The sequence below is a fragment of the Lygodium microphyllum genome, chromosome 18, assembly GCF_053477565.2.
Source record: "Lygodium microphyllum isolate KBCC chromosome 18, Lygodium_microphyllum_v1.1.10, whole genome shotgun sequence".
In the NCBI taxonomy this organism is placed as follows: Eukaryota; Viridiplantae; Streptophyta; class Polypodiopsida; order Schizaeales; family Lygodiaceae; genus Lygodium; species Lygodium microphyllum.
The window spans coordinates 20,818,957-20,845,717 of NC_141152.1; positions in this window are offsets into that span (position 1 = coordinate 20,818,957).

Consider the following 26,761-nt stretch of genomic DNA (forward strand, 5'->3'; position numbering starts at 1 on the left):
GAGAGAGAGAGAGAGGGTATTAAAAGGATCAAGCTACAAGTTTGATAAAGTCAATAAGAAATGTATTTAAAGAGAGAGGTGGGTTTGCACATGGTTTCCTTCTATGGAACCTTATAACCATGTCTAAGTTAGTAGGAAATTTGTCTATGGACCATTTAAGATCATTCACAAAATTAATGACAATGCATTCAAGTTAGAATTACCACCTCATTGGAAAATTCACAACACATTTCACATTAGTGTATTACGACCCGTTAGAGGCCAATTACCTGTACACCCTGTTTATGAAAACCCACCTTTGTTAGAGGAACAGACTGAAATACTTGAACCTGAAGCTATCATAGATACTGACTTTATGACCACTACAACTGGCCGAAGATATTCTAGATATCTAGTCAAATTTAAGAACCATCCTGTAGAGAAGGGGGTTAAACACCATTACTTTACATGTGCACTCATAACCTGCACTTTCGTGGGTCCAACATAGTCTATTTTTATTTTGGAATTTGAAAATGTGTAGAAATAGTACTTTTTGATATACATCAAAGGTGACGAATCCCAAGCCTTTTTTTTAAGGGGGGCCACTCAGCACTATGTGCCACAGGGTGGGGGAGTTGGGATCGATAGTGAAGGGGGGCCGTGGACTATGGGGAGGATCTGGGTTGTGGACCATGGCACAAAAGTAAACCCTGCCAAAAATTTGGAACCCTCACCAAAATTGGCTGACACCCCGGTGAAAAAGGGGTGTTTGTGGCCGGTATGAAGTACCACTGGTAGCACCGTCATCGATGCGGGGCCTTACTGAGGGGGGCCTTGATGGGCAATCATTGCCCTAGGTGGGCCTTGGCACTATGCGGGACAAAAGGCTGGAACCTGTTGCCCCCTTGCCATTTGCTATATCTTTTTTTTAATGTCTGTGCCATCACCATGCCTTAGCATCATCGCATAGCCTTCGCCATGGCCACGACCTCTAGCCTAATAACTCTTTTCTTCTAGCTAAAGAAGAAGAAGAAGAAGAGGCGTATTCGAGCTATAGGCTTGTCACATGTAAAAAGATGGGGCTAGCATGGAGAAAGAAAGCAAAGAGGAGGAGAGAGATAACGGGGAGATAGAGGGTATCGTTAAGCCTTGACGGGTGATCGTGCAACCTCAACAGCATAGCCTTAGAAGTGGAGAGAGAAGAGGTGCAACGCGGAATGCAATCCCTCAAAGGCCATCTCCATCCCCGAGCGCATCGAAGGTATCTCAAAACCATGCATGAATTGCTAAGATGATTTTTTCTTGATGATCTCTTTGAAGGTGTCAATTGCATCGATGCCCATGCATGTCTTAATTACAATGCATGTATTAATCAGCACTGTTAAGAGAAGCCCATGGATGTAATGATGTAGCCCATATTTTTTTCTATGGCCTATGCATGTAACGATGTAGCCTATTTGCAACTCGTCAATGTTAGTGTTGAGGCCCGTTAATGTCTCGATGATTGTGGCTGTTCATAGTTGGCCCCCCCTAATATTGTTGCATAAATTATCTGATATATAATTGGTATGATGAAAGGCATAATATCTTATGTGTAATTGATATGAGCATCCACACGATGAAATTATCTAATATGTAATTGGTATAGGATTAAATTATTCGATATGTAATTAGTAACATATGTTGCATAAATTATCTTATATGTAATTATTCGATATGTTGTAGAAATTACTTGATATGTAATTGGTACAAGTATCCGTAGTACAATGAAAGGCATAATATGCATAAGAGCATCCGTACGATTTAAGTCATACAAATGATATGCAAGAATGCTAAACTTCGTATATGCATACCAATCTCATCATGCATAAGGCATCATGCTATGCATGTGTAGTTTTAGATGCATATGTATCATAGCAATGCATTGGCAATCGGAAGAAAACCATGTGGACTTAGGTGGTCATCCTATTTAGACCAATCAAAATGGATACTTTCAATTGTTTTCAAGGCATGGAATATCTCATAGAATCAGGGATCTTGACAAGCAACAATAAAGCTAAGATGTCTTTATATCTTTGTTTGGTGATTTATGACGCACAAAATGAAAAATATATCACTAAAACCATCAAAACATCTTAACAACATATTACGAAACTATGAATTGGCTTGACATTTTGTAAATGATATTGTACATTCTTAGTTAGGACAACCAATTATATGCAATATGATCAACTACACCTTCACGCATCTCACATGGAAACAGGGGCCTGTTTAAAATTTTGAAGAGAGCACACGTGAACAAGATTCAAATTTAGCAAATAAATTCCTTTTCTAGGTTGTATAGAGGTATGCGTAGGATATTGAGCACCTTTATCTTTGAACATGTCTTTGTTGAAAAGCCATAAACCATCAGGATGCATGGAACAAGTATTGCCCACTTGGGCTTTCTCATACATTAGCAATCTCTTGATTCTTGCATGAGTTTTATATTATTACTTAGGTAATAGTCACTCACTTAATCTTTGCTTCAGTATCTTGTCTTTTGGAAGTTTGCATCTCATGTGGATACATAATGGCAATCCCCATTTCTATCCATACTAGTTGCATCTTGTGGAAAAAATATCATTCCAACATTTAATAAATGGTGACTCCATTCTTTAATGATATCTAACAATGATGTTGTACATGCACGCTTTGATGGTGCACCCAAAGAAGTAGACGCATGCATCTAATTGTTGTGCCTATGCTATGCTTTGCAAAAAGTTTGTTTGTAACTCCTTTTCATAGAGAAGGCAAGAAGGAATTCCACACATCTTGAATTGGTCGACAACATAACTCACCTATACAATCAACTTGTTGTGACTAATGCTCCATACTTGTTTGAAATTGGGTTGGTGTGCATAGTAAGTGTAGAATTTTATTGTGGTTTTTTTCATTGATAATGTGAGTTGCACATGTAGTTGAAAGTGAATTTGATACCTTCGTAGACATTGTTTGTTGTTTGAAAATTGAGTATGATCTGCTTCTTTTCATTGCTTTACATTCAATATGTTCTTGGTCTCTAGTATAAATGGTAGTTTGAGAATCTTAACACAGCACCCAACCCCCATTTGCAACATGGTTTTTCAAATGTGCATTGATTGCTTGGTAGGTTGTTTGTATGGCTCCGCACACGAGGAGTCAGAGACCTTGTCGTGTGCATAGTCCTCGTTGGGTGCTTTGACCATGCGTGCGAAGAAGAAGGTAAGTTTCCTTATTTCTTTTAGAATATGGATCGCATGTAGCAGTTTCTCTAGATTGTTTCCATAACAAGGGTTTCAATTTGTGTTCTTTTCAAGTTTCATCATCTTCCCGTCGGGGGCATAGAGGTTCTCACGGGGACATTGTATCCCAACACATGGCGATGTTGACCTCTCCAGCCCCTCGGTAAGAGCATGCTTATTGAGAAAATTTTGTGAAAGTGTGATTCTCTTTTTTAATTGAATTTTCATGGTATACGATAGCAGTGGCACTCACTGCACATGTGTGCTTACGTAGGGTTGTGCACCCTATGTGGACATTACTCTACCCGATGGCACTATAGCCTGCTAGTGCCGTGTGGACATCTTGTGCCCAAAGAAGCACATTAGCATTGTAAGGAGGGCACGAATGGTTGAGCATCTGAGAGTTGAGCATGGCATAGAGTGCGACATTTCCCATAGGAAGACAACTCACCCGATTGATACACCACATGCCCGTACCACTGTTAGTGCGTGGGAACGGAAGACAAAGGCACAATTTGGCAATTTGGAGAGGAAGCTAGAGCTGGCCAGGAGAAAGTATGAGAGAGATTAGTATGCCTAAGCCTAGCAATTCTGGGACCTATTGGAGGAGACAAAGTGCACTATGACGCATGAGGAGTATGTCCAGGCATTTGTGAGAAAAGTGTTGGTGAAATATGATTCAAAGAGAGTATTGTATCCAATGCACGAAAAGGCATATTGCCAAGGGGTATGGAGTGCATGTAAATATCTAATCTCTTGATCTCACATGATTATTGTGATTTTTAAAAAATATCTTATATGAATTGTCTCACATGGATTGTGTCATATGGATTATCTCTTTTTTCTTGCATGAATAGTGTAATGTTTTGTTGAAACCCTGGATATAACTTCCTCTCACATATATGCGTTAGTGAATAATTTTCCTACCTAAGAGATGGCCTTGCACATAGGAGAGGGCACAGGTTGAGACTGAGGAGGTAGCTCACGGTGATCATCGTGAGTTGCAAATGGTGGAACATCACCCTGAGACGGATTTGGATGGCTTACTCAAGGATGGGTCCCCCCACGCTATTGAGGATATTGCATCGCAGGTTAGTGGTGAAATGTATTGCTTATTCTTTCGAAATGGTCTAATGCTTTTTGGCATCATGTTGCATTTTATTGGTTGCATTGTGTTATGAAAATATAACGCATGGAATTGTAGGGTGAGGGGAAGCAGTACACATCACACCTCTTGTCACCGCAACCCTCTCCTATCACTGTCTCTTCCCCTCTCGACCTGATGAGTCCCCCCCTCCCATTATGTGTTGGATCATTGATCCCCCACAAAGACAAGGGGGCAACATAGTGCCAATTCAAGGTGTGTACCTAGTAGGGGTGTTGCTTACGATGGCATAAGTTCCATTTTGTAATCAGTTTTGGTTTTTTTTTTTGCATTTCAAGTTGGATCATGGTGTGCGCATTGAGTTCATAGCTTGCGTCTTGAAGCTTCGTGTGGACATTGACAATCGTTTGATAGCTACACTAGTGAGTGTAGAAGAGGCAAGTACCAGGACCATGAATTTATTAATGATGGTGCTCCTTTCATAGTTGGATGGAGTACGTGCTCCCAAGAGAGAAAATTTTTTATGTTTGCTTTATTGATTCTCTTTGGTATCAATATCTAAACATGATCGAGGAAAAGGATGAGGATGTGGCATTACAGAACTACTTTGATAGTGCTAACCCTATGCAAGTGATATTTATCTTCTTGCCAATGGTCATGAGGTGTGCATGGCTTAATTGCATTTTACTTTTACCTGGTCTAATTGCACCCGCGTTGTCATGCCGCACATGCACACTGTGTGAAAAATTATAGAGTATGGCTTCCTTTTAGATTTAGAGAGCCAATGTCACTTTAGGCATTAGTGTTAGTGTCCATGGTTCAAAATATTAGTTTTTTTTTTGACAAGTTTTTAGTCAATTTTTTATCTTCTAGATATTATCTCTCATCAAAATCCATAAAAACTATAGACAACTTCTAAATTAGGATGATATGTAAAAGAAAGCATGTAGCTTTCAGCCAATTTGAGAGGATTTTATGTAAAAAGAGAGATTGAAGAAATCATGCAACGCACGATCGTTTTTTTCAGGCAGTGAACAGCACTCCATGAAGAAGGAGTGATCTGGCTGAATTTTGGCCAGGTGTCCTGGTATTTAACGCCCCTTTCAAAACTAATGGAGGCATCAAATGGGCGATCTGAGTAGCATAGAGGAAGGTATTATTTTGTACACGTTTTTGTCTATTAGAGCTATATTTTCTCTTAATGTTGAAAGAAACTGACAGGCTTCATCTCTGTTAGTATTCCTCTTCATTTTCTATTTCTTTTTGGGAGTATTCTTCTATGTCTTCAATTTCTTCGAACCCCTTCTCTTTCGTCTACTCCTCTCCCTGAATCTACACCCGATTGTCTCTTATCTTCAAGAACTTGGCTTGAAACCTTCGACCCTTTTCTTATCTCTACCATCTCCAGTGTAAAAGCTCTTGAACCCCCATACATTCTTCTCTTGCCAAACCCCTGTGGTGACCTTCAACACTACCCAGTGCAACATTGATGAACCCGACATGAAGGTCGGTGTAAGAGAACTCCAAGATGGGGGATTCTTTAGGAGATACTCTACAACAATTGGTGTGCATACTGGAGCAGACTCAACAACAACAAATCCAAATGTTACAATAACAACAACAAAGGCAAGACAAAGAGACTATTAATTCCACAACTATCAAGGCCCTAGAGGAAGTTGGGTGTGAATTAAAACAATTTAATGGTTAAAATGTTTCTGTTTTTATTCGCTTATATGTTGAAAAAATGCTCTTCTTTGGTGTACCACAACATACATGGAGCCATTATTTTGCCAAACTAGCCAAGCATAGTCTTCAAGAAAGAATCCATGGTCTTTTTCAGCAAGATGCAAATTGGGATGCATTCAAAAAAGCCCTACATGAATAATTCTTCTTAGAAGACTCTAGCCTAATGACAAAGAAAAGTTTCACTGATTGGGTTGAGAAACCCAACAAAGGTTTAGCTACAACCGCTTTATACCATGAGTTTGAAAGTAAATTTGGAAAACTTGATGCTGAAGACCAACAAAGTATGGAAGGTCAGAAGATTGAATTATTCCTTAGGGCTGCAGATCCCATTTTGCAAGAAAAGCTTGTTGATCGGCTAGAAGATGCTACCTCCGAATCAGGAGTCAAGACTGCATGGACAGATGTTACTGATGCAGTTAACATGATTGATCAAAGAGAGCGAATGCGACTAAGATTGGGCTCTACTTCAACTTCAACAACTCCATTGATGGAGCTTGTTCCACCTTCAAAATCCCCATCTTTTGGAAAGACGAAAAAATTCATGCAGTGAAACTGGTCTTCCACTGGATCTAAATTTTGGCAATGGTGGAATGAAGAAAAGTTTAGAAGATTTAGTTGTAATGAATGCCTACGCAACAATTGATGCAGCTACCTATGGGCTGTAAATTGAGCCAACTAAATCAAGTTTGAAATCATGTAAAGCTAATGTGCAAACTAAAGTATGGATGCAGGCACTAGATCAAATGGAACGTGATAAAGCAGCCAAAGAAGATTTGGCTAACGCTAGTCAGTGCATTCAAGGAATAACTAGTTGGAAAGAACTAGTAGATTCTTTTTTTCCCTTTGCACATTTGGCTGACGTCAATCATAAAGAAGTCTTAATTGAACAAAAAAGAAGAAGAGAAGGAACCAGGGCCTTTCTCTTCCGGCCCTCCGAAATGGGTAACTAGAAGAATACCTGAACAACCAAAGCTTGCTGAAAATATAACCCCAGATCAATAGATGAAAGATGTGCCACAAATAAAGAAGATCAAAGGAAAGAAGAAAGGCAAGTAACTAGGCTATAAATTGCAGTCTAACATAGAATCTGCAAATAACCGATCTCAAACGTGTCCTAGAAGAACAAATTCTAGGAGGCAAAATTGAATTCACCTTAGGCGAAATTCTTGGAATTGCCAAATGTGAATTCCATGATGTATTTATTAATGTAATCAAAAGGAAAAGATAATATGTTGGTGATGAAGCTTAAGAAACAATGCATGCTTTTTTGCAAGTTCTTCGAGTTTTTGTGCAGGATGAAGAGAAGCTAACTTCACAAGGAATTCAAGTTGAAGCAGTTAAAGAATTAATTACATCAATTGAAGTTAAAGATAAAGAAAGCATGAATGCAAAATTTAAAGAAGTGAAAGATGAAAATGTAATGGTTGACTGGTCCAAACCAATTGGGTGGCCCACCTCTCAAAATAAAGGCCGTCTACAGCACATGCATGAGGAGGAAGAGGCTTGGTTCATTCCAAGTAGTCCCTACTTTTGTATGCATTGGGGAAGAGCAACAACGGAGACAGTCATCAAAATTGGAGAAAAAAAAACACCATGTATTGTACTCTTAGACCATGGCTCAAAGATAAACGTCATGGAAAGGAGTCTCTATGAAAGTGGCGGATGGCCCATAGATGTTGATCCAGGTTGGCGAATGAGAGTTGCAAACAACTTGTCTAGAGAGTTATATGGTGCATGTCCTAATGTGCAGGTAACTATTGGAGATATAAAAGACAATTTTCACCTTTTTGTTCAAGACTCTTGTAGTTACCCTATCATTCTTGGGCAACCTTACATTTTTGAAGCCCGATTGGAAACAAAAGCTCTTGATGATGGTTCTTCCTATACTCGAATCCGAAGCAAGGGTAATGAATGAGCTGTCCAATTTCTTACTATGTGTGTTAACCATCATCGAAATAGAGATCAACTGCGTGATTATCCTATGCCTCCTAATGCATGAGAATTCAAGGGTTTTCGGGCTACACTACTATAAAAGGAGGCTATGGTAGTGCGTCATGTAAAAAGATTGAACCTCCTTATGCTACAGAAACTGTATCTCTAGCAAATTTGTATGTATATATAGCCAATAGTATGGGTTGTTATAGATCTCTTCTAGCCATGACTAAAGCTGAAAGAAAATACTTATGTCATGTAAAAAGGGAGCTAAAGACTTATGACATGATGGTTGAAAATGAAGATATTTCAAGCTTTTTTTTTGGACTAATTACTACTGACACATTGACTGAAATAAATGCCACTGCTCATACATAAAATCAAGCTGAAAATCAATCCATAAAAGTATGTACATTGGATTTTTATCAAACAATTCAAGAATTTGTTGAGCAAGAAGACATTGGTTTAATCAACAAGACTGAAGCGCAAGTGGAGCAAGTTCACATCTGAAAGTGTAAAAGAGCTCAAAATAGGTGATAATTATTTCCTTTTGTCGGCTGAAAAATACTCATTTATGCAAATGCTAATGAAACATGGAAAAGCTTTTGCATTTCAGCCAAGTGAAATAGGCTGTCTAGATCCAAATATTGTGGCTCCTATGGTCATTTTTACAATTCCACATGTACCTTGGAACCTCAAACCTATTCCTCTTCCAAGGGCGCATTTGCCCAAATTACTGGAACTTCTAAATTCTTATGATTCACTCTTTTTACTTTCTTTCTAACCTATCATCATCAAACTTAGAGGGATTGGTTGGTTGTCAGGATCAAGGTTTTTGGGGTCAAGGTGTTCTAAGATCTCGGCTGAGCTTATCCTCACATTTTTTTTCTTCTTTGGGTTGTTAGGATAGAGGTACTCTAAGATTTGGATTGAGCTCATCCTCTTCCTTTTCTTATTCTTTTTCTTCTGACTCTTTCTTTTTATCTTCTTCTTTTTCTAACTATGTAATGTGTCCACCTGTTCCCTTTCAGGACACGTCTTAGCAGTCCATCGGAAAGAGAGTCTAGAAAGCTCCGCCCGGCACTCCCATGGAATGTTACACGGTTTGCCAATAGTAGCTACTAGAAATATTGAGTTAGGTATACTTTCTTACTAATATCTTTGCACATCACAAGGATAAAAGTTTATAAGCACTTCACTTTACACTTGTTGGATGCACTGTACTCGAGGGAAATTATAGAAGCAAGCATAAGCTCTACCGCCAAGACCCACAGACCGCTTATTGATTAAGTGTTCCAAGCCGAGCACTAATGACTACCTCTCACATAGCCCGACACGCTATCCGTCTCTACAAATGTAGTGAGCTTACCTCCATGCCCAATCAAGTTGCCTCCTCTCCTGAGCACTCCAATAGTTCCACGATCCAAGTGCAAGCTTCAAGTGAACTCCATCCTCAAGCTCTGCGCTCCAAGCTCCATTGCCGTGAGCAAGAGAAGAGAAGAGAATAGAAGAGAAAAGAAGAGAAGAGGAGAAGAATGAGAGCTTCTCCACCATGGTCCCTCACCCTCACACGCTGAGTCTCTCACACTCTCACACTCACTCTCTCAAGTACAAGCTCAAGCAAGCAAGAAGAAGAAGAAGATGATGATGATGAAGATGAGAGCTACTTTTTACCACACACAAGAATGAGCTTCTCATTCACTTTTCAACTTTATTTACAAACCCCTAAATCCCTTTTGGGCGATCATCCCCTTATCCCTTTTTTACATGGCCGACCATGGCCGAGGCCCTTTTTCCCATTGTCCTCCTATCTTCCTAGCTTCCTTCCTACTGCTCGTCTACCTTTACAAATTGCACGGGTGAGAGCCCGTCACTCTTACAATAAATCATGGTGCACCTTGTGCTCTTTTACAAAATTATTGACTTGCACTTTTTCTCATGCGCATTTCTCCTTGATTTAGGAATTTTCTATACTTTCCTTGGCCTTGTCTTCTACTTTAGATTTGTTGGATTTTCCACCCTATTTGTCTAAGGGTTAACATTATCCCCCTCTTAGACGAGTGCAAGTCCCATGGCACTCACCATCGTAGGTAGCAAGCTTTCGCATGCACTGAAGATGTGGGTGGAAGGGGCTATTGTGGTTTCAACTTTGGAGTTCTGGTGGTGATGCGGATGAAGGTGGTTGGTGGCACTTTGTTGGCATGACTGGTTGGTGATAGGGTTGTTTAAGTCAGTGATAGGGCCCGCTTTTGTAGGGATTTGCACTCATGGGTTGGCACAGGTGTTGATGTTTTGAGGATTCTAGGGTGGGCGACGACTCTTTGGTGGGCTTGCAAAATGATAAAGGATAAGAATTTAGAGTTGAGTGTTGATGAAGAGCTGACGGTACTTTTGTTGGAGTCTGCAGTACCTGCAATTGAAAATCTTTATATGTGGTCTCTCCCTAGGGGTAGTTCTAGTCTTCTAATTGTGCACAAGACGTAGTTTTATAAGTTTGGGAGACGTGTTGAACTCTAAGCAAGGTGAGAGTATTGTATTGCACTTGAGGACCCAAACTATATATATTTTGTGGTGCAGACATTATGTGAGTGCACGTGCATACTTAAATATTACGTAATTAGAAGATCGATGGTCTGGTTCCTCGTAGCAATGGGTGGATGAAGCAAGGGATCAATGAGGTGGGAAAAGATTGTCGATGTTGAGGAGAAGTATACTTGAAGGCTTCTTGAGACATCATTTGTGATTTTGACAACATGATGTGGCATAATTGAACTCATAGTCGATATGCATATCGAGATCCTCCTTGCCTTCATGCAAACTCATCTATATACAATATATCCTAAATGAAAAAGTCAAATCAAACAATATATTTAGCAAGTAACCTAGAGTTATCAAAAAGCGACAAAACTTGACGGTAGGGGGCATCGGGTCCCTCAAGTCCACTAGTGAAATATTGGCAAAAAATGATGCGTGTAGCTGCCCTGCTGGCATTTGGGGCTACTAGTGGCCATGCCAAACTTTTGACATGGCAGTTGTAGGCATTAGTTTTTGCCAATATTTCACCAGTGGACTCTAGGGGACCCGATTCACCCCACCGTCAAGTTTTATCGCACAAAAATATATGGTAGTTAGAAATCTCATCTTTTTCAAATCATCTTGTATCTTCATTTCCTTGTGTGTCATTGAGGCACCTCTTTGGTCAGAGGGATCTACAAACTCCTTGGTAGGAAGATGGGGCCTTGGTCTGAATAGATCATACTATAATGCTTCAAATACAGCATTTGGCACAAAGTAATCTTATTCAATCGAGGTAATATGCTCTTGTGCTCTTATGATGGCACTCACTATATCTAAGATTTTGCCACCATATCTTCCAATCTCTACCATCATTGGATGCACATCCATGCAATCATAATCAATCAGGTCTTCCATTGAATCCCTGACTAGGATGGAAAACAACTCTTCTTTCTTTATTTCCAAGTATTATAGCACATCTGATAGAAGCAAGTATTATACACCATCTACTTCAATGGGCGTCAAGGAGGCAAGATTGGGTTTGCCGACTTGTGGCTATTCTAAAGAAGATGGCACCATGAGAGCCAACCCTTGCTCTTCTAATGATGGAACCTAAAATAGGCTAGCACTAGCTATGGCACTAGCCGGACCTCATGCACACAATAGACAACCCCACCACATGGCCTCATGGGCCAGGAGCGTTTGTAATACACCGATGTACACTAGATAGACTTAATTATACATTTGTAGTTGATATGTAGTCCAACATTGACCTTCCCTTCTCCTCAGAGGGAGATCCCATAACATATAGGCATAGTGCCTCATAACACAAACATAAGGAAGCTCCTCTCAACTGATTATCGCGACTCCACTGCGACTCTCCTACACCTCAGGGATTAGCCCCGAGATGCATCACTCTAACATATAAAACATAACAAAAAATTCCACTCTTTTCTTGTTTTGTACGATCCAGGAATATATAGATCCTCACCAAACAGTCCCAAGGAAGGTGTGCAACTGCCCTATAGCAAAGGCTCCTTTCCACTCCATGTATAAGTCATATCCTAGGAAGACAATTGCTATGCAATCCACGATTGATACCATATCATGCGTTATGCATAGTGCATATGATCTTACTGCACAAACAATATTCATCAAATCAGCACTTTGTGATGTGCAAAACCAGTCTTTTCATGATTTTCACTGAACGTATGCTTCGATGTATGGAGACTAGCACTGACTTCTCGTGCTACTAGCCCCTTAAACTGAAATATCGCAATTATAAATGCAATGCACAGTCAAATATTTCAAAGATTCAAAACCCTCTCAGTCCTCTTAATCTCTTAACATCACTCCTTTCCTCTAATGTTTGGGTTATGCTACATTGCATAGGTGCAGGGTTTTATTTCGTATGTATTTTTTGCATAAAATAGAAAAACCATAAACTATGATATATAAAAAAACTTCATGTCTCAGCTTTGTTATACAACCACAACCACAAATCATAATTTTCTAGATTTTCATAACACAAAAATCCTATTTTTTTCTATTTTTTGATATTTTTCTCTATTTATTTGTGCGTAAAAATTTATTTTTTTAAATTTATGATTAGTGAATGATAATGACAACTGAACAATGGTTTTAATGAGAATTTTCTCCCATACGCATCTCTTTTTCCCACCCGAAACCAACAAAATCTTCATTTTCACTCTAAAAATACATTTTTCGGGCTATAATTTAATTATTATGACTATTTATCATTACGAATTTGTATTCCTTTTATGCACAGCCCTCAATCATAATGCAAAAAAGATTGAAAAAAAATTGTTCCATATGAATTCAATTTCAATCATCAAGCATAAAAAAGAAGCAAATTTCCTTTGTAAAAATGATGCATACCATTTACTTGCGTGTTGCAAGTTTTTTGATTATTTTTTCGGGTTGCCAACGGATCAACCAGCAACAAATCTTCAATACTGAACATCTCCCCTCAGCCTCCTCTCCATCTTGGAGCAATGCAATTCACGCCTCATCACATTCTTTTCTTGATTCTTGCCATGTGAAGCACCATTTGGAGGAGAGAGATGCAGAAGATAGAAAAATGAAACTGGTTCTTCATGTTCAGGCAGCCATTGGACACGTGAAGACCGGAAATGGAGAGCGTAGAGAAGCACAAGATCATTGCTGTAATCACTGGGGGGGTTGTTCTCAGCCACCATAGCCCCCTCCCTCTCAAAAAATCATCGTGCAACTGCAGTTTCATGTCTTCACTCTTCAGAATGTAAGGCGATGTTTGGGGTGGGTAGGAAGGGGCGAAGGGGAGGAGAGGGGTTCACTATATATAGATCGTCTATATCACATGCATTCAAGGCCTATTTACAAATGCCCTTATTCATGAATATTTTCTAGATAATATAGGTCTATTTTCTAATTAACCTGTGAGTAACCCCTTATATGGCACCCTTTTATATTTCAAAAACTGTGTAAAATTATTATTGTAAAAATAGAAAATTTAAAACCTTGGTGATATGCTTACATATTTATGAGGCCTAGTCCATCAAGACGTGTGTGTTGCCAACAATGCTAGAATCATAGAGCATTGGTTGGCAATAGTCCCTGCCACTTTCAAAGAAGGTAGACGTTTCAATGATATGAGAGATAAGTAGTAATAACTTTTGGCACATAGATTGAATGACCTTTCTCACCAAATTCAAGTCTAAAGATTTTGAAGAATAGATGCAAAAATATTTTATGAAATTCATGAGCAAGTCCTCTTAAGAATGAGTGGAAGCATATGTCTCTAGAATGGCCATACTAAAGAGATGGACCAACCATAACTTGGATAAAGGTATCAAGAAGGGAGTCTTCCTTAAAGGCCTACAATCATAAGTTTGCAAGTTTGTGGAACTAATAAGACTAGTTAATTTGCAAGCTATACTGGAAGATACAAGATTATATGATAAACTTGAACCTACATTGTCTATGACCTCATGAAGAGGAGTCCTACCTCCTCTAATACCAGAAATTGTGTATCCATCAAATGTAGTGGTAGGGGTTTTTCTCTAGCCCTACCCACGACAAATGACAATAGTGCCATAGTACAGTGCATTGAATCCACAGTAATTACAAATAGTACCTCAAATGATGGTCTATCCACAACAGCAGTAGTCTCAAATAGTTTTCCCAATGGCAAATTTGCAAACGATAGTGGAACTCTACCAACTAAAATCAAGAGCAGCCAATAGTCCAACTAGAAGCTTTTGAGTTAGAATTAGAACAAAGGCCCCTGTGTATCAAGCAAACTAGTCTATGTAGTGATTATAGAGACTCCCCAAAATCCCATTGCAAGTGCCTCAAGAGGAGAAATTTTGAAGGACTACTTGTCCAATTTAATTTGCAGACATCAAGGAAGAGATGACAGTCCTTCTTATTATAGAATAGTTGCAGATACTAAATGTGAATACTACCAACCTATCAAAACTTAAAGTGAAACGATTATAATAAAGATAAAGATAATAAAAATTATACAATAGAAAAAATAACACTTGAGATGAAAATTGCAAATCTTATAAGTTATTGTTGCATATCTACTTGCTCGAAGCTATGATTCTTCTATTAAAAAAACATTGTTGTGCCAATCAATAACAATTTCATATGTATATAATCTATGCTGAGAAAATTTTGATAAATAAATATTCTTACCAAAGATATACCCACCAAAGATGATCTTTTCCTCTTGAGTTTCTATCTGAGATTTTGAACAACAGAAAGATAGTACATATATACATCCTCCTTTTTCCAAAGGTAAGTAGCACCAGGACACTCAAGGGATAAAATTTGATCATAGTTTTGATCTATGATCTCTAAAATTCTATGTTTGTCATCTTTATTATTATGAAACCGCAAATCCTTGCCAATCTCATGGCTCTTGACCCATTTATACACTTTTCTATTATTAGCATAATACCTAACATTTTGTGTATCTTGATAATATTTTAGTAAAAATGGTTTTCCAAAACTCATATTGGTCTTCTTGACTAATCCTTTTACATGGTTTAAAAATCTGGTCATATGTAGGAGTCTTCATCAGAGATACATCCCCTATTTGTATACTCTTGATTTGCTTTTAAGGTGGCGACTGGACACTTTTACTTTGCATTGAAACAGGTTTGCTCATGCTCATTGTTTGTTTGGAACTATCATTCTTTGATTTTAGTTCCTCAATTGTTTTTTGCAGAGTGATGATAGTTTGCATCATTGAATCTAGAGTTTGTTGACTTAGGGAGGCCATGAGACAAGCTAAAATTAAATCAAAAAATTATGTTCGCTACAAGATATAGGCCTTATACCGACGTTTAAAGCGACGAAAATGAAAATAACAAAATTTTCCCCCGTCGTCGCAAAAAACATCGTTATTGGCGATGCCATAGAACAGTCGGTATTACCGTTGCTATCAACGTCGGTATTGGCGTCGGTAGCTAAACGACGCCAATAACGACGTGAGTAGTAAAATTTGCGACGCTAATAGCGACGATAACAAGGGAAAAAAATTTTGTGGCAGGGCAGCTTATGAGAGCCATACAAAATAGTTTCTGCACTACTGTATATAATGCGCTTGCAAACAAAAACAATATATACTGAAATCATAAAACTGATACATGAAATAAATACATGATCGCATAATAAGTGATTGGTACAATCATGACAGGATATCACTAATACATAGAAAATATCTACATAGATCAAGCGACTCAAAAATAAAGGTGTGTGAGCTCCAAGGATCCAAGGGCGAGCTACAAATACTTGTCCCCTGAAAGCTCATCCCGCCGTAAAGGAGCATCAAACGGACTCTGCAGAAAAAGAAACAACACATCAGTCCACCATACAATAATGCATTCAAATATCTCATGGTAACTACGGACAAGAAAGATGAGTGACTTACAGGGCCGTCGCATCTATACAATCGGTTGATCAATGCAGTGAGACCGTGCCTCTCTGCATATCGAGTCTCAAGGCCAGTTGGATCGCGATTTGTAATGGAGTGCTGCAAAGAAAACAAAATGCTAACTGTTAGAAACATGATTGTCAGTATAAAGAATATTTCAAAAAAATAAACAAGCAAAACAAAAGAAAAACTTACAAAGTCCTCCAAATATGTGCTGTGGCTGCCACTCCCAAGATGATGGACCACTCCGGCCTCGAGTCATGCCCTTGCTGCCTCGCGCTGCTGACTCCAACATCCTGGAGAATCTGTAGCCTTCTCTGTCAGTTGGCGCCAGTTGTCTGCATCTAACCACTTGGGCTTTACAGCCCCACTCTTGATTGCCTTGCATGCGTCGGATTGTCTATGTGATATGTATGTACGCATGCAATCCATCATCCAGCCCGTAGAGAATCTATCTACTGCAGTTGGCACCGGAAACTCCTCGTGCAAGGATGCTACTATGAAGTCCTTGCTCCCCTCCGGTATGTTCTTCCAATGATCTAAGACATTGTGCCGAAAAACTTGTTGGCACAACTCTCTCATATGAGCCATCATTCTCCTCCCCTCATCATTCATGATAATGGCTCCTGACCTACTGTGAATCAGATATCCATAATGCCCTATAGTCTGCCTAAGATGGGTCCTCTCCCATCTGCGTCGACGCTCCTGGGCATATCCAGGAGACCCCTGTGCATCCGATCTACCGACGGGTGTAATATCTCTTGGAGTGGCACCCATAAGGATGCCACCTGCTGCTACAGCTGCGCAAAAGCTGGAGTAACTAGAGTAGAAGTCCCCACAGGTGTGACAAATCCTGGAGGTGACCCAGCTCCAGCTGAATGACGAGACAGAGACACCACGTCTGTGTCTCCATAGCATCCACCTGAGCCTGAGACACGCTCCCTGGAAGGGCCACGAGAGCGAGGAGTCGCACCTTTATCCCGTGTCGACCGCGGGCTCACAGCCTCTGTATCTCTACAGCATCCCCTTGATCCCAATGCACTCCCTCCCTCTGGCCGAAGTCGTGAGCATCAAGCTCGTCTGCTCAAAGCCGAAGCATTTGATCGTGCTGAAGCAGATCTAGCAGAGCGCCCTGACAAAGACCGAGACATCTCCTGGTCTGCCATCTCTCTGAATCTGGTGATCTGGTCTAGCGACATGCGTGCGAAGATGTCCTGTAATTCCTCATCGCTCATCCCTCGACTCATCCTGAAAATGTCATCTGCACAAACAAAAAATGATGTTAGAATAATCAATTTAAATCATACAAAGCACAGTAATATAAATCATTAAAAAAAATCTCACTTAAAATGCACATCTTATGTGCCCTTATAAGTGATTGGTCAACGAATTGAGTAAGTGGATGCTCCAAGTATGAAGTATCCTATGGTCCCATATTAATCTCCTGACACAACTCCGCATACACTAGAAGGTCAATAGACATGTTACCACAAAAGAATGAGTCCACCTCGTTCTCAAAGAATTCTTGGACTCCTGTATTTCCATCATTGTTAGCCGATGCTGGCTCCAAGCTTTCGACGGCCTCCACCCCTTGCAATATCGACCCCTCTATTTGCATATTATCTTCATCTATGCTCGAAACATCGTTTTGATCATATACTCTCACACTTCGGGGAGTTGAAGGTATAACATACCACCATCGAGGTTGTCGAGGATTTGGATAAAAGATTACCTGTTCACAAACACGTACAAGAGAGTTCAAACCATTATGACATAAACCATGTCGTAATACAAATAGCAAGCAAATGAGTCCATGCACCTGTTCACAATGGGCCGGCAACACAAAGGTGTCGTGCAAATCCGTCCATTTTTTTCAGAATCTATTTCGAGAAATCTAGATGGACCTCGACAAACTGTTGCTCCAGCTCCTCCAAGTACCACTTTGAACCACTGCACAAAACATCGAATAGTATCATGGAGAAGCTATAGTAATCCACTGTAATAATACTTTTCAAGTTTCCAAAATACTCCATCTCATCCACAACTATGTTTGGATCCGTTTCTCGTCACCGGCTCTCTTGCTCGAACCTTGCTATGACACCACAGTCCATTGTCGAGCGCATTTTGTCAATACGCTTCACGCGAAAATGTCGTCGGCGCGACCATGTTGCACTATATATTTTGTACTGTACATTGAAACAATCAAATTAGATGTCTTATATAAAATTTATATACGACAGATTCCAAACCCCTCATCACCTTTGGACTACATCCCCTCGAGAATTCCCACTCCTCCATTCAGATCTCTGTCCCTTCGCGAGACGCTGCGGCCAAAGCTCCATGCAACCATCGCGTTGACATAAACCACGGCATCTCCTCTATGCCTTCGGGATATCGAATCGGTCGATGACGCATACTACATTGGAATTCAGCTCGCACTTCCTCTCGATCTTGCGTAGCGATCTGAGCCACGTCTCCATAGAGGTATGGTGAAACATACAAAAGTGATTCACATTCTCTTCCATTGAGGCATCCATTCTTTTTTCTATCCCATTTCCAACCACCACATCTCGAGTCAGTCTATCAAGATCCTTCAGCGACCATAGCATTTCATTGTCTGGTTCCACCGTTGGTAGCCATTGTGAAATATGCACTAGGGCCTCAGACACCAACCAAGCTTCGGCTATGCTACCTTCCGACCGAGCTCGTTGTCGCACAAAGCCTTTCAGGGTTTTCATGAAGCGCTCCAAGAAGAACATCCATCGCGTATGGACAGGTCCAGCAATCTCCACTTCATCCACAAGATGCACAAGAAGGTGGATTTGTATCATGAGCATGTTGGTGGGCAGGTATTTCTCAAAGAGACAAACCGTCTCCATTGCTCCCCGCCTCACGGATTCAATAGAGGACGTCTTAATCTCCTTTTGTGAGATCCATTGCACCAAAGTTGACAACCTGTAAATGGCCCCGCGTATTTCTAGAGTAAGACATCCTGCGATCGCGATCGGTAGTACAAACGTCTTCATGGTTCGTGACCTTCGAGAGTCTAATTGCGGCCCGCACAATGGACATGCATGATAACTTGAGGTAACCAGACCTGTTCCAACACCATGACCTAGTGAGTACTTTCTTGAATGAGATAAAATGTAGATATTACCAGTGAGAATGGAGGCTTGCTCACCTGAGCACTCTCCCAATCCTGGAAAGTCATGCATCGTCCACATGAGAATGGCTCGAATATTGGCTGACCGCCGACCATCACGCCTGCTCATATCTTGCACGGTGACCCCCTCCTCCCACAAAATCTTAAGCTCATCGACTAATGGACGAAGATACACGTCCATATTTTTTACTTTGTAGCGGCCGGGAGGAGCAAGCTAAGGATGAGATGTCCTTTCTTCGTAGAAAGCCATGGAGAGATATTGTAGTTGACAAGGACTATAGGCCACACACTATAAGAAGTTGAGCGGGCAGACCCAATGGGTTCACGCCATACATTGCAAGAACGAGCCGAAGATTCCTTGGCTCTCGCGCAAAGCTTGGGAAGATAGAGTCAATGTGGCTCCATGCACGCGAATCCGCTGATATTTGTTGAACTCCATCTGTGGACCTATTCTGCGCATGCCACGTTGTCAAGCTCGCCATGCCGAATGTACAAAACATGTGGTTTATGTGGGGGATAAGCGAAAAGTGTCTGAGAACTTTTTGAGGGATGGTTTGCCCTTGCAAGTCCTGTCGATACCTGTGAGCACCACACTTTGGACATATCTCCATAGTCTTGTATTCTCCTCGAAACAGTATGCAATCATTGATACATGCATGGATGTTATTGTAGTCCATGCCAAGCTTCCGTAAAACATGTCATGCATCATCACCAGACTCAGGCATGGTATTTGCAGGTGGTAATATATGATATTTCAATAACCTTTAAAAAATCATAAAACACCTTGAAAAAGCACAAATGTTTGTAATAATAGTGCTGAAAAAAAAATCAATGAAGTGTATGTACAAGGTACCTGAACAACTAGGTCACACTCGTATTGCTCCACCCGTATTTTGCTTGCACACTTAAGAGTGCAAGTAGTGTCTTCAGCTGAGATACTCGGCACCCATCATATAATGGTATGGATGCTTCCTCTCTAAGCGGATCAGAAGTCTCGACATCCATGGGAATCAATGCATCGATCATTGCCTCCATCTCAGGCTCCAAGATTGTAGGTAGGTCTGGAAGGTTGCTTGTCTCCTTTGGCATTGACAGTATAGATTGGCCTTGCGAGTGGTGGATTGGCTCCTGTATTCCATGCATCGCATGCCCACGTACTCTTCTAATTGGCTGCAAAGGGTGCACTCCCCCTTGGGACGAGACATCACCTCCCTGGATAGAAAATTTTCCAGCAAGACCCAATCTTATTGTATATGGTATTCAATTAGCTTGCGAGTACAATGCATGATTGATATTAACTTCAAATTACCGTTTGCTGAAAATCTGCGATCTCCTGATCAATGATCTCAGATTGAAACTCGCCAAATCGTCGTACATGTTCTATAGACAATCGACGTTTTCGTCTAATTGCCACCTTGCATTGAAAGCAAGGACACGGGACACGCTGATTAAGATACACCTCGTGATCTTGAACAACAGGACCTTCTTCGTTTTCCATTTTGTCTACGTTACAACAAACAATTTGTTTTTGTTATCATTCTTTTCTTTTCTTAGATTGTTATCATCTCCTTCCATCTTTCTCTTTTTCTATGACCTAGCATATAGTATCATAGAACACTAGTATTTAGTACCTAGTACTCAATACCTAGCACATAATATTTCGTTTTCTCTCATCCTCTCCCTCTCTCATTTCCTCTCCCTCCCTTGCCCTCACCCTCTCTTTCTCTCTTTCCCTATTAGGTTTAATGATATTTCTCTTTTTCTCTCTCCTCTCTCTCTTATTTCCTTTTCTCTCTCTACTCTCCCTCTCATTCCTCTCCCTCCCTCTCTCTTGTTCTCTCTCCTCTCTCTCTCATTCCTTTCCCTCCCTTGCCCTCTCTCATTCCATTTTCTCTCTCCTCTCCCTCTCTCATTTTCTTTTCTCTCTCCTCTCCCTCTCATTCCTCTCCCTCCCTCTCTCTTGTTCTCTCTCCTCTCTCTCTCATTCCTCTCCCTCCCTTGCCCTCTCTCATTCCTTTTTCTCTCTCCTCTCCCTCTCTCATTTCCTCTCCCTCCCTCGCCCTCACCCTCTCTTTCTCTCTTTCCCTATTAGGTATAATGATATTTCTCTTTTTCTCTCTCCTCTCTCTCTCTCATTTCCATTTCTCTCTCTACTCTCCCTCTCATTCCTCTCCCTCCCTCTCTCTTTTTCTCTCTCTCCTCTCTCTCATTCCTCTCCCTCCCTTGCCCTCTCTCATTCCATTTTCTCTCTTCTCTCTCTCTCATTTCCTTTTCTCTCTCCTCTCCCTCTCTCATTTCCTCTCCCTCTCTCTCTCTTTCTCTCTCCTCTCTCTCGCATTCCCACTCCTCCCTTGCGCTCTCTCATTTCCTTTTTCTCTCTCCTCTCCCTATCTCATTTCCTTTTTCTCTCTCCTCTCCCTCTCTCATTTTCTCTCCCTCCCTCGCCCTCACCCTCTCTTTCTCTCTTTCCCTATTAGGTTTCATGGTTTTTCTCTCTTTTTCTCTCTCCTCTCTCTCTCTCTTTTCTCTCTCCTCTCCCTCTCTGATTTCGTTTTCTCTCTTCCTCTCCCTCTCTCATTTCCTTTCCCTCTCTCGCTCTCACCCTCTCTTTCTATCTCTCTTTCCCTATTAAGTTTAATGATTTTTCTCTCTTTTTCTCTCTCCTCTCTCTCTCTCATTTTTCTTCTCTCTTCTCTCCCTCTCTCATTTACCTTTCTCTCTTTCTCTTCCTCTCTCATTTCCTGTCCCTTCTTCACCCCGACCCTCTCTTTTTCTCTTTCTCTATTATTTTTAATAATTTTTTCTCTTTTTCTCTCTCCTCTCCCTCTCTCATTTTTTTCTCTCTTCCTCTCCCTCTCTCATTTCCTCTCCCTCCCTCGCCCTCACCCTCACCCATACCCTCTCTTGCTCTATTTTCCTATTATGTTTAACATCTTATCTCTTTTTCTTTCTCCTCTCATTCTCTTTTTTTTCTCTCTCCTCTCCCTCTCTCATTTCCTTTTTCTCTCTTCCTCTCCTTCTCTCATTTCTTCTCCCTCCCTCTCCCTCTCTCATTTCCCTATTATGTTTTTGTCTCTCCCCCCTCTCCCTCTCCCTCTCGCATTCCCTCTCCCTCTCCCTCTCCCTCTCTCTCATTTTCTCTCTCTTCCTCCCCCTCCCTCTCTCATTTCCTCTCCCCCTCCCTCTCTCTCTCTTTAATTTCCCTCTCTTTCTCCCTCAGCCTCTCCCTCATTTCTTCTCCCTCTCTCATTACATACAAATTATACAAAAAATAAATAAAAAAGAGAGAGAATACACTCTCCCTCTCTCATTCCCTCTCTCTCTTCCTCTTTTTCTCTCTCTCATTTCCTCCCCCTCCCTCTCCCATTTCCTCCCTCTCCCTCTCTTTAATTTCACTCTCTTTCTCCCTCTCCCTCTCTCTCATTTCTTCTCCCTCTCACATTATATACAAATTATACAAAAATTAAATAAATAAGAGAGAGACTACACTCTCCCTCTCTCTCGTTCTCTCGTTTCATCCCCCTCCCTCTTCCATTTCCTCCCTCTCACTCTCCCTTCCTCCCCCTCTCCCTCCCTCCCTCCACCATTTCCTCCCTCTCCCTCTCTTTCTCTCTCATTTCCTCTCCCTCTCTCAATATATATACATAAATTATAAAAGCAAAAGGGAGAGGGAGAGAGAGAATGCACTCTCCCTCCCTCTCCCTCTCTCATTTCCTCCCCATCCCTCTCCCTCTCCCTCTCCCTCTCCCTCTCTCTCTTTCTCTTTCTCTCCCTCTCTCGTTTCCTCCCCCCCTCTCTTTCTCTTTCTCTTTCTCTTTCTCTTTCTCTTTCTCTTTCTCTCTCTCGTTCTCTCATTTCATCCCCCTCCCTCTTCCATTTCCTCCCTCCCTCTCCCTCTCTCTCCCTCCCCCTCCCCCTCCCCCTCCCTCTCCCTCTCCCTCTCCCTCTCTTTCTCTCTCATTTCCTCTCCCTCTCTCAATATATATACACAAATTATAAAAGCAAAAGGGAGAGGGAGAGAGAGAATGCACTCTCCCTCCCTCTCCCTCTCTCATTTCCAACCTCTCCCTCTCCCTCTCCCTCTCCCTCTCCCTCTCCCTCTCCCTCTCTTTCTCTTTCTCTCCCTCTCTCATTTCCTCCCCCTCCCTCTCCCTCTCTTTCTCTTTCTCTTTCTCTCCCTCCCTCTCCCTCTCCCTCTCTTTCTCTCTCATTTCCTCTCCTAAACAAGCAAAAGAGAAAGAGAATTGAACCCTAAACAAGCAAAAGAAGGAGAGAATGGACTCACCGATGAGATATGACGAGGGTTTGGTGACTCCTCTTCGCGATGAAGGCTCCTCCTCTCCTCCGTGGAACGGCGGTGGTGGCAAGCCTTCTTCCTCTCCCTCTCTCACGACGGTCGCTCTCCCTCTCAAAACAATCGATGAAAATGCGCGAAATGAACCCGCACTCGGTTTCGGTTTTTTTTTCCCTGTGGGACATCGCTATTTGCGTCGCAAATGCGACATGAATAGCGACGCAAATAGTGATGCAAATAGCGATGCCGCTACCTGCGTCACTACCCGCCGTCGCTATAGGTTTAAATCCTTGTAGTGGTTAATATTCAATCAATACAGAATGATCATTCAATCATATAAAAATGATACAACAATGATCACACTTTGTTTATCTCTCTCTTTGAATGATTTTAATGGGCTCTTAAGTTTTAAAGAAAAACACCATATGAAAATACAATAAACAACTATACAAACCATGAGACAAAACAAGATACAAGCTAAAATCAAATTTAAAACTTTATATTCTAGTATTCCTCAAAAAAGAGATTATATCCATACATTAATCTTCTTCAAGTAAGAAATTTTCTCATTCTTTATATATAAAAAACAATAATCACACATGCACACATACACACATACACACAAAGGTCCAACTACCTTTACATGAGACACAACATGAGCTATATCCAGGCCTTAAAGCTTTCATAGTACTTACTTGGATTCCTAGGCCACTGTCCATGAAAAATAGAGGGTGGAGAGAGCTTATAATCCTTTTCACAACAAAAATCTATTATCTTTTTCTTTTCATTGGACATGGCTCTCATGAGTACTCATATGTATTTTTGAAATATATTCAGAGATAACACATGCATCGCATCATATACCAGGTCTATTGACAAGTTAAAACCATACAAATCATACAATTTCCATAGAATAGACTCTCTAGCTAATCCTACAAGCTTTAGTTTTCCATCCTTTTTAGCTTGTGTGGATGCCCTCTTTGAACTTGATAAGGCATCAATCATTTCACTTATGGACTGGGGGTTGGATGATATCTTTCTTGATATCCACTACCATCGTAAAGGTAATGTCCTTGGAATGAGGGATTACTAGTATCAAGAGTAGCTTGGGCTTTGTCTCTATGACAAAAGAATTTCCCACCATCTTTCAAGGGTCCTATTTTGCATTGTGTAGGAGGATTCCCTCTATAACCATCATTAGCATTGATCTAACAACACAAAAGCTTGATTGTCCCATTAAATTTTCAAACAACTTTTCTACAGGGTAGTTGTATGACACTTGCATACCATTTATGTAAAGGTCTTGTAGTTCACTAATAAGTGGTCTTTAAAAAGTTTGAAATACATCAGGAGTATTACAAATAATTTCAGAGCAACTAAAAGGTATGAATAAAATAGAAACAATGCCTAATATGGAATCCTTTCCACCATTAAGGACCTTAATTTCAACCATACCACAGTCCTTTTGAGTTGTACGAGAGAGGCTTGGAATCCATCCCAATGTAAAAGAAGTACCAAGTTCCGAGGATCACCTCTACACATTTTCTTTTTACATTTGTTGAGATGTCAACATTTTTACAAACAAAATTATACTCTTGCATCTCTTGGTCAAAACCTTGTTCTAGAACTATTGAAAAACAAGACATTGGAAAAGTTGTATATACTTTCCCACATGCAGAGTTATTGCATGCAGCAACCATCTCATACTCAGCATCAAGATTCCAAAAATCTTGATACTCACGACACTTTGTTCCATTCCAAAACTTGTTTATGAATTCTGGTTGCACTCTTCAACTCTTTGAGTCCTTGCCCTTGGATTGCCCATGTCTCCAAATAATAATTGGAGCATCTTCTCTTGTGCACTAATTGATATTTGGTTCTCATCCCAAAGAGCTTGAAGATTGATTATTTTTGTATAGTTCGTTGATATAGTGATGGCCCTGCAATAGACTCAACATGGTTAATTGAGTTGTTGTCATGACCGAAGGGGGGACTTATAGAAGTATTGATAGTTTGATCATTGCCTTGTTCATGTTGCCTTTCATTAGAAGGAGTAAGACCAATTTGCATACTTAGTGCATCATATTTTGCCTTCAGCTCCTGGTGCCTAACAAAAGTTTATGGACTAACGCTCCTTCCACCATTACAATATGCAAGGCAATCACACCACGTATGTCGTCTATTTAAATCATCTATGTTAGTTTCACAATGTATTGGAGATGATTCTTCATGCCTTCGGTTCTCAAGATGATCTCCTTGCACATTTGAGCCACTTGGTTCACTAGGATGTGATCTTTCTAGAGAAGAATGCGTAATCCCAAGCATGTCATTTTTAGTGTGTCTAAAATAAGTACTACGATTTACTAATTGCCAACCTTCAGTACTATGTGCACACTTATATGTACATATACATTTTCTTAATTTGCTTGTAGAAGAAGACATACCTTACTTGAGTATCTTCAATCTTCAATCCAAGGTTGATGAAATTATGAGCTCCACAACTCCAAGACTGCAAAAAAACCGGCCCATAACATAGTTTACGTTAATAACATATTTTAGTTGCGCAGTTAATACCATAGTCTATACTAGTTTAGCAATAGAGCTACATTTGAAACCATACTTTGTAGTTAATATCATGGTCTATAATAGTTTTTTCTTATTGTCCTCCAAATATCTCAAGAGTAAGAAGAAAAGAGGGTTCGTGAGGGACATGAGAGCCTTACACTATGAGAATGAAGATTGTAAGAGAAGAGAGCCTCGCACAATGGGTACGATTTTGTAATAAACCTTAACGATAAGAAATAAATGCTACAACAATATCTAAGTAAGTTTCTTTTTTGTTCTAGGCACATCTCTAGATGCCAAACATTCCCATCACATAAGGTAATAAAGAATAGTAATTAACTACTATAGTTATCTAACCAAATTTTCTTGATGCATAGAATGAGACAACTACCTTGGCTAATATCTTTATATTTTTTTAATGCATTCTTTCAAATTTGAGTAATTTATACATTATTTCTCTTATCTCCACAATATTATAAGCTTTTTTAAAACTATTGTAGTTGCATTGCTAATACACCGTCTTTGTACTTAAGATTTAAAAATACCAAGTTTCATCTTTATGAGTACAATCTAATATACTAGACCAAGTTTGGGTTCTTGTGATCATGAGATCAAAAATTCATGTGAAGATTTACCGATATTAAAAGGGTCTTCCACTAGAATGTAATGTTTGTCAAGAATATCAAAGGTATGATTTTCTAGCAAGATTAAAGGTGGGCCCATGGGTACAATTTTAGTGGAAGGACACTAAGAT